The sequence below is a fragment of the Gobio gobio genome (genome assembly GCF_949357685.1).
Source record: "Gobio gobio genome assembly, chromosome: 10".
Lineage (NCBI taxonomy): Eukaryota > Metazoa > Chordata > Actinopteri > Cypriniformes > Gobionidae > Gobio > Gobio gobio.
Window position 1 is genome coordinate 8,717,016 of NC_137116.1, and position 9,697 is coordinate 8,726,712.

Sequence of the window (9,697 nt, forward strand, 5' to 3'; positions counted from 1 at the left end):
TAAAACTTTTTTTTTAAATTAATCAAAATCTGACTTATCCTTTTTTATCATAAAATTTTGAATAAATACAATAAATATATATGCAATATTCCACCACTGTGTTAAAACATAGAGTGTTTCCTGTAAAATGAGACCATTTTTATCCATTTACTCCAATGTATGTGGGTAGGACGCTCTTTTAAATTCAGGTATGCTCTATTGTTTCAGAAATAAAAAATGTACACCGTAAACGTAGACTTGGAGACACCAGTGACTCCTTTCAGATAAATCTCAATAACTTTTTTTTAGAAGGTGATATCAAGAAAAAAAAAATTCCCCTGTTTACTGCCACCTAGTGGAATCAAAAGAAGATTTCTAAAGGGACATAGAAAAAAAAGGTCAATTTTTTTTTATATATATATATATATAAAATATTAATTAAAAACAGAATCAAAAAATGACTTTTTATATGTGTTTATCATAAAATTGTGAATTTATACAATATAATATTAGCCTGGATGCCAGCCGAATTTAGCCCCGCCCACAAATTTTTTTGCTCGGGCAATTCGGTCTGGACTCGCTCCATAGAGGAGGAATTATGCCCGAACAGAAACTGTTCGGACCAATGAAATCATCAGGGCGGGCTTTAGACGATGATGGACAGATGATCAACAGTAACGTAATCATCCACGTCATCGAAGGCTCTTGGGTTGAATTTGCTCTTATCCTAAACGGAGAACTTGTTCGTATATGCATTCACCTTCACTATTTCTCTCAGAAACGATGATCGTGTTGGTAAGTACTCTGTGTATCCTTAAATTATTTTATTACTGGCAAAGATCGTTTACACTCATCTTTTTCTTGTAATGTTATTTAATCCAGCGTGCGTGCAGACAGGGTTTCCAAGTGTTTTTGCAATGTCGCGCACAATTGCTACTCAAAACTATAGCCCAAAACAATAACTTTCCGGGGGGTTCTCCGGAAAAAAATGGCGTTTGGTTGGCAAAATATGTTATTTTGGCAAGTTTGCCTGCTAAAATTCGCATTCCTGGGTTTATATAATCACATAATTGGGGTCGCTTCAACCCGCGGACATGGAGAAAAACACGGACTTGGCAACACAGTGCAGTTGAGTTCTGTTGACATTTGACAACTAACGTTACGCGTCGCTCCGTTGCTCTGATTGGTTGTGGGTCTCCAATTGAGGTCTTTCCTGGCTTGGTTGAAACACACCCCATAATCAAAGCTCAATGGAGCGGTACCAGACTCACATTCTGACTAGAATTGAGTATGGCCACGCCAGGCTAATATAATATATGCAATATTCCACCACTGTGTTAAAATTCAGAGTGTTTTCTGTAAAATGAGACCATTTTTATCTATTTACTCCAATGTATGTGGGAAGGGCACTCTTTTAAATTCAGATATGCCAAATCCTCTAAAAAATTCAAAATATGCTGCAGAGTTTAAGTGCACTTACTGGGCAGAATGGCTCTTCAAATGACGGACGAAATTGGAGGTTGTCGTCTGGCTGTCTGTGATTTTTATGTTGCATGTCTTGCAACGCTGTTCGTCTTTTGCCATCTTGGGAATAATTGTTGAAGCCGAAAGCGATGACCCTCGGTACCCCTCCGGCTGACATGTTGATGTGATATCTGATCTAAGTGGGCGTGGTGTGCGTACGAGAGGGCATGACTGATGATAGTGTCGTGATCCAGTCATGACAACGCTATTCTCAGCCTGCGCTCCAGCTGGGGCAACTTTATTTTAAAAAATAATTTATATATTTTATATTCAAACTGAAAACATGATGTGATTAACACTCAAGTCATTCAAGTCATCGTGTCTCAAGTCAAGTCAAGTCCCGAGTCTTTAACTTCCAAGTCCGAGTCAAGTCTCAAGTATTTCATTTTTTGTCAAGTCAAGTCACAAGTCATAAAAATAGCGACTCGAGTCGACTCGAGTCCAAGTCACCAAGTCACAAGTCCCCATGTCTGGCATTGGCCGATACAAGGCAGCTGCGTTCGCCGAAATTTTTTTCAAGAGATTAAGTTAAGTGCACCTAAGCATTAAATGACTAGGTTGTAAATAGTTTTAAAAGTATAAACGTTTTAAGTATAGTACAGTCAGTGTGCACTTTATTATGATGCTTGCTTGTTGATACTGTGTGCAATAGTGTAATTATTTTATTTATGCTTAAATATTTATTTTCAGAATTTAGTTTGACCACTGAACTCTTTTTTTCTTGTTCTACCTCACCTGTTTTTACTATTTGTTAAATATTGTTTTTTTTTAGTTCAATAAATGTTCCTTTTTTAAATTTAAAAATTGTTATCATCATGATCATTGTGTCATTTTTATGATGTAAATTGAGGGAGCAAAAGCAGTATCGGCTCCAAATATCGGCTCCAGAAAATCGGCAGCCCATATCGGTCATCGGCTAAGGCTGATGAAAAAAATCGGCATCGGCACTAAAAAATCCATATCGGTCGATCCCTATTTCAGACTCTACTAGCTTGTCTACATTTCACTGACAACAATGATTGTTAAAATCAGCAAGCAGGGGATAAGTGTTGGAAGATCCGTCTATGGCTTGATATGTTTTGTTAATAATTTTTGTATAATATGCATAATTTTGATAAATGTTGTGGAAAAGAAAAGAAACAGAAAAAACTGATATTTAGCAAAAAAAATATTAAATGTTTTTTTTTTAAACTGAGAAATAAATGATCTCTCACAAGGAGGGGTTGTATTTCAAAAACAACTGCAGAAACATGTTACAAGTGGTCCATTAAGCTTGTTTTATATGCCCCATAATTTTCCTAAAAGGATAAATTGGTCCGGGTTCTTATGGGTTAAGGGAGAGAACGGCGCACACTTCGACTTAACAAGCCGAAATCTCTGGTTTCACCGTCTACACGACAATGTTGTAACTGGAGTTTCTAAAAATCTTCACCCTGGCCGGAGTTTTCAAAAAAGTCCAGTTTCAGTAACCGGATACTGCATTTGCAGTTCGCGTAGAATAAGCTGCGGTTTTGAAAATACCCGTGTTCGTGTGGACAGGGCCTGATGCTTCTTCATTAGAGAGAAAACACTGATGCATCCTATACAGTCTGGTGTGTTGAACCACCTGACATACATGACTTCTCTTGTACACTTTCAAACAATGCTCCATCTACCTTGTTATTTCTCTCTTCCATTATATGCGTGCTTGTTATTTGCGTTTGATTTGTATTTATAAACATTTTTCTACATTCTTAAGAAATGCATCTTGCTTTAGTAATGTTCCTGAATAAAGTTCGAACATCATTTAACAGATTTCTTGAAGTGCAAGAGACATGAGTAGGAATGTCACACTGCACACAGCCCATGTCTTCCTCCATCAGTACTTGCAGAGCACATTGCTCCTTTCGTAGGGGTGAAGGGAGACGAAGATGGACAATTAAAAAATGAGAAGCACCCTCCTGATAATGCTGACATTGATTACATTAGGCTCATTGAGATGAGCAAAATCTGCGCAGAACCGATCACCAGTGATCACCGCTGAGATGCATGCCGGTTAGAAATGTGTCCCGAGTGTTTGCTCTCGGACTTGCTCTGATGTCATGCTGACCTGTGTCAAAAATCTCCCGCGATGGCTAAGCGGACTTTTCGGATTCTGCAGTCGGGCGCAGTTGCTCTCCACCTACTGCGCTGATCAATAGCATGATGGGAAACGACTTGCTGACGACACAGCTTAATGCTTATTGGTTTAAACAACCTTGATGTATGGTTCTTTTTTTTAAAATGTTTGATTTTACACTGTAAAATCCAACAGTTGTTCTTACTAAGACTTTTTTAGAAAACTTTACTTAATGTCCAATCATTTTTTTTAACTTACTTAAAACAATTAAGTAATCTGAACTATTTGCATGCTATGCCTTCGTTACTTAGAAAACTCAAGTTAACATTACTTGACTGGTTTGAGTACCATTTTGCCAAAGCAAAAAAACAAGCGGGCGGGCGGGCAAAGTGGTTTTGAGGCGGGGCATTTTTTTATAGACTTTTTACTTATTTCCTCCACTTCCTCTCACCATTATTGTGATTAGTGTTCCATTTGGTTGGGCACTTGAAACTTCATTTATATTATAGTAATTAACTTCCTATTAATGCAGCAATGCAACAAGAAATCATAATTGTATGATTTCAAAAGAAGGGAAGTAATAAATATATATATAATATTTGTCCATTAATGATATATAACATAACTATATTTATCATAATAATATTCTTTTTATATTTGTTTTGCTAATATTTATGGCATAACCTTTTAATTGGGTTGATATTATGCCTCTATATTTGTAACAATAGCAATTGACCATGCATGAGTGAGTCACACACAGACTTCAACATTCAGCGTGCAAAACACAACAATGGTAACAAGGATTTTTTTTTAAATTAATATTAATAAGACCTTTACTATTTAATTTGCTGTCGTTATTGTGGTTATACTGACAAAAGACAAATAGTAAGATAAAGCCAAAAATAGAAAAACTAAGTAATTAATTTATTCATGCTGCAATGCACTCTGGGAGTACACTTCCTCAGATCACAGCTAGAATTAAGTTGACAAAACTTAAACGGTTTAAGTAAGAACAACTTAATGCAATTAAGTAATTCTTACTTAATTTAATTAAGGCAACAAGTTTGCACAATTTAATTAAGTAAACTGAACAAATTAGTTTTTACAGTGTAAAACTCTGATCATGCTTTTGTGTGTATATAAATTATGTGTGAATATTCCCAAACTCTCTGACTGCGCAATCTCTGTGTGGGTTGTGATTGTTGTCATATTTATAAAAAAATATAAAAACATCTATGTAATTAACCTCTTAAGCTCTGGGACCATTTTGTAGGATTTCCGCCTGGATTTGGCCGACCCAAATTGAAAAGCTTCCCATACACATACAGTGGTCTAAATACACAATTTTTGTGTAATTTTACAGGAAACCCTTTGAAGTTACATAAAACACTGCTAAAAGTGATAAACATGTAAGTATATGTTGTCTAAGCTGTAATAAGTTGTTCTAATAATTCCAACATAATTGAATATTAAACACTATTAAACACAATCAAGTCTCCCCCCTTCTCATCTTGCTCAAAAATACATAAAATAACACTTTTACATATAAAATAACCACATTTACCCTCTCTTGATTTAGCCATATGCAAAGGGGAACTAACAAGCCCCGCCCAGTTTCAGTTAATGCAACACAAATCATTCATGTAATCTCAACACTAACGGATTGAGTAAACTTAAATTTAACTTATATTTAAGTGGATTGAACACAATCAAATTAAGTTAGGACAAAATGTATAGCAATTGTGTTGCTTTAGCTCATTTTAACTAAGCAATTTGAACAAGCAGTAAAATCATTTATTTCAGTGTAATGACCTTGATCAGCTGCTTCAGGTGTGTTTAAGGCTGGAGATAAACTCGGTGGGAAAAATCAGACACAATTTCTTTAGATATTGAAGCATTAATAGATTTTAGAAAACTTTAATAAATATACAGAATTTAACTGTACTATGTTTGAATATTTTGTGTTGAGCAACTTTTTTTTTTTTAAGTAAATCATATTGTGATTACTATATTAACATTCTTGAATGTGACTGTATGACAACTGAATTGACTTGTTCATGCTTTCTTTCTCAGATTTCAGAAAACCCAAAGGAAAAAAGGCAGTCGTCTGATACAAGCCAGATTTTTAAACCTGAACCGTTGGACCACCTGTAGTTATAATGACATCAGACTTCTGAAACAATTTTTTTGTAATGCTTTCGTCCTATCTATTTTTCCCCCTTTCTTTTTTAAAAGAAGGACCTTTTATATATTTTAAAATGGTCCATTAAAGTGTAGTTGAAATATTAATGTTGTTTAAACATTAACTTGGTACATCAGATGGCAACATTGTTTTATGTTGTCTTACATTTCAGTTGTTTTTCAGTTTCAACAAAAGTGATAGAATCAACATCACATTGTAACATTGATCAAACAATATTACCAAAGATTATTTTTTGATAATTTCAGTGTTGATTCAACATCAGTGATGTAAAATCCATCATAACGTAAAATTGATTAGTTTTGTTAATTTCAATATTGATTCAATCTCAATGATGTAGAATCCATCATAGTAATGTTGATTCAATAGCATTACCATAAACATTTTTATCTCACCATTGATTCAACATTAAATGCAGGTGCATACGTGATATCGAACTAACATCAGTTAATAATGTTGATTCAATGATAATTCAAATTTGTCGTTGAAATCTCAACATTATTTCAATATTATCTGAGGGTGCAAAAGTGATGTTGAAAAAATATCAGCTTATTAGCCTACATATTTAACAGCTTACATACATATGACGTTCCAATTAAGTTATTAAAACGGATGTTCTCTGAGCGGTCGTACCGTCGTTGTTTCTTTTTTCACGGTTCTGCGAACATTAAATGAACACGAACATTCAACACACAGTGTCATTCAAATGTCACTTTTGAATGTTCTCCGAGCCTAACGTTTAAAATAGCCTGTGTGAGACGAATGTAGAACTAACTTCCAGCGATGTATGAATCGTGTTTTAAATAAAGATTGTTAAAGAAGAGCTAACTGAACGAATTTTCTATTAACCTGTCCTGACAGAATAATCCATTTGCATGACAACGTTTCTTGAAAACAGACACAAATCCTCTCCATTTAAAGCTCATTCAGATGGACGAAACACTAAATGTATAGACACATGATTTAGTAAGTTCACACGAGTTGTGAATTAGTAAGTGAATCTTGATGTTTACCTGTTGTCTTGTGTGGTTCAGAGAGGCTGAAGTGACTTCCAGCGTTTCCCGGGAGCGGAACACTACAGCTGTTTACAGGGAACTAGCTACTCGGAATAACAAATATCCTCCCACTCACTCCACCCTAAACCATCACCAGATCCGCGTCAACACCTCACACTCTTTCACTCTTCATCAACAGCTCTTAGATACTTCCTCATTAAACGTTAACGCGCTAATTTAATGTGACGCACTATATCTAATTGATGATGAACAAGGTAAAAAAAAAAAAAAAAGCTCCTATCATTAACATTTAAAAAAAAAATAAATCCAGGTCCAGTCGCCAGACATTTACTACAGTGCAGATAGTTAATAATAATTCTCAAGAACTTATTATTGTTTCTCGCAATTCTGACTTTGTTTCTCGCAATTCTGACTTTTGTATCTCACAATTCTGACTTTGTATCTCTCAATTCTGACTTTGTATCTCGCAATTCTGACTTTATATCACTCAATTCTGACTTTGTATCTCGCAATTCTGACTTTGTATCACTCAATTCTGACTTTGTATCTTGTACGCAATTCTGACTTTGTATCTTGTACGCAATTCTGACTTTGTATGTCGCACGCAATTCTGACTTTGTATCACTCAACTCTGACTTTGTATCACTCAATTCTGACTTTATATCACTCAATTCTGACTTTGTATCACTCAATTCTGACTTTGTATCTCGCAATTCTGACTTTGTATCACTCAATTCTGACTTTGTATCACTCAATTCTGACTCTCGCAATTCTGACTTTGTATCACTCAATTCTGACTTTGTATCACTCAATTCTGACTTTGTATCTTGTACGCAATTCTGACTTTGTATGTCGCACGCAATTCTGACTTTGTATCACTCAACTCTGACTTTGTATCTTGCAATTCTGACTTTATATCACTCAATTCTGACTTTGTATCACTCAATTCTGACTTTGTATCACTCAGTTCTGACTTTGTAGCAATTCTGACTTTGTATCTCGCAATTCTGACTTTATATCACTCAATTCTGACTTTGTATCTCGCAATTCTGACTTTGTATCTCGCAATTCTGACTTTGTATCTCGCAATTCTGACTTTGTATCTCGCAATTCTGACTTTGTATCTCTCAATTCTGACTTTATATCACTCAATTCTGACTTTGTATCACTCAATTCTGACTTTGTATCTCGCAATTCTGACTTTATATCACTCAATTCTGACTTTTTGTATCACTCAACTCTGACTTTGTATCACTCAATTCTGACTTTGTATCACTCAACTCTGACTTTGTATCACTCAACTCTGACTTTGTATCACTCAATTCTGACTTTGTATCTCGCACACAATTCTGAATTTGTATCACTCAACTCTGACTATGTATCACTCAATTCTGACTTTGTATCACTCAACTCTGACTTTGTATCACTCAACTCTGACTTTGTATCACTCAATTCTGACTTTGTATCACTCAACTCTGACTTTGTATCACTCAATTTTGTATCACTCAATTTTGTATCACTCAATTCTGACTTTGTATCACTCAATTCTGACTTTGCATCTCGCAATTCTGACTTTGTATCTCGCAATTGACTTTGTATCACTCAACTCTGACTTTGTATCACTCAATTCTGACTATGTATCTCGCAATTCTGACTTTGTTTCTCGCACGCAATTCTGACTTTGTATCACTCAATTCTGACTTTGTATGTCGCAATTCTGACTTTGTATCTCGCAATTCTGACTTTGTATCTCGCAATTCTGACTTTATATCTCGCAATTCTGACTTTGTATCACTCAACTCTGACTTTGTATCACTCAATTCTGACTTTGTATCTCGCAATTCTGATTTTGTATCACTCAATTCTGACTTTGTATCACTCAATTTTGACTTTGTATCACTCAACTCTGACTTTGTATCACTCAATTCTGACTTTGTATCACTCAACTCTGACTTTATATCACTCAATTCTGACTTTGTATCACTCAATTTTGACTTTGTATCACTCAATTCTGACTTTGTATCACTCAACTCTGACTTTGTATCTCACACGTAATTCTGATTTTGTATCTCACAATTCTGACTTTGTATCTCACAATTCTGACTTTGTATCTCACAATTCTGACTTTGTATGTCGCAATTCTGACTTTGTATCTCGCAATTCTGACTTTGTATCACTCAATTCTGACTTTGTATGTCGCAATTCTGACTTTGTATCTCGCAATTCTGACTTTGTATCTCGCAATTCTGACTTTATATCTCGCAATTCTGACTTTGTATCACTCAACTCTGACTTTGTATCACTCAATTCTGACTTTGTATCTCGCAATTCTGATTTTGTATCACTCAATTCTGACTTTGTATCACTCAATTTTGACTTTGTATCACTCAATTCTGACTTTGTATCACTCAACTCTGACTTTGTATCTCACACGTAATTCTGATTTTGTATCTCACAATTCTGACTTTGTATCTCACAATTCTGACTTTGTATCTCACAATTCTGACTTTGTATCTCACACGCAATTCTGATTTTGTATCTCACAATTCTGACTTTATTTCTCGCAATTCTGACTTTATATAAAGTTATATCATTTTTTTATTATTCTGTGGCGGAAACAAGCTTCCATAGTGTCGGCGCAGATCTGGTACGTGTGGATTCCACGTGTAGCAGATGTGGGCCGGATCTGGGCCCAGACTATGTTGCTATCTGGGATAGAAGAACTATTTCGGTTCCCCAAAGAGCCTTCAGTAAATGTTTCTTAAAAGAAGCATTTTAACTAGGAGAGAAGAACATTTGAAATCATCTAAGGAACCTTTTTCCACTATAAGAATCTGTACATGGATGTTAAAAGTTCTTCATGGAACCATCAATACCAAT

The 9,697-nt window shown here is 35.1% G+C and overlaps 1 protein-coding gene across 4 annotated transcripts in view; it reads right to left on the bottom strand.

Moving 5' to 3' along the window:
* The window catches only part of LOC307132270 (interleukin-17 receptor C), a 29,667-nt gene extending 22,753 nt beyond the window's left edge, over window positions 1-6,914 (bottom strand). For 2 of the 4 annotated variants that reach the window (XR_013817274.1, XM_079826457.1), the window contains exon 1: window positions 6,815-6,914. The gene's annotated coding sequence lies outside the window, so the exon portion shown is untranslated. The remainder of the gene's footprint in view (window positions 1-6,814) is intronic. The other 2 variants (XR_013817275.1, XM_079826458.1) reach the window with 2 other exon arrangements.
* Between the last annotated feature and the right edge of the window lie 2,783 nt (window positions 6,915-9,697).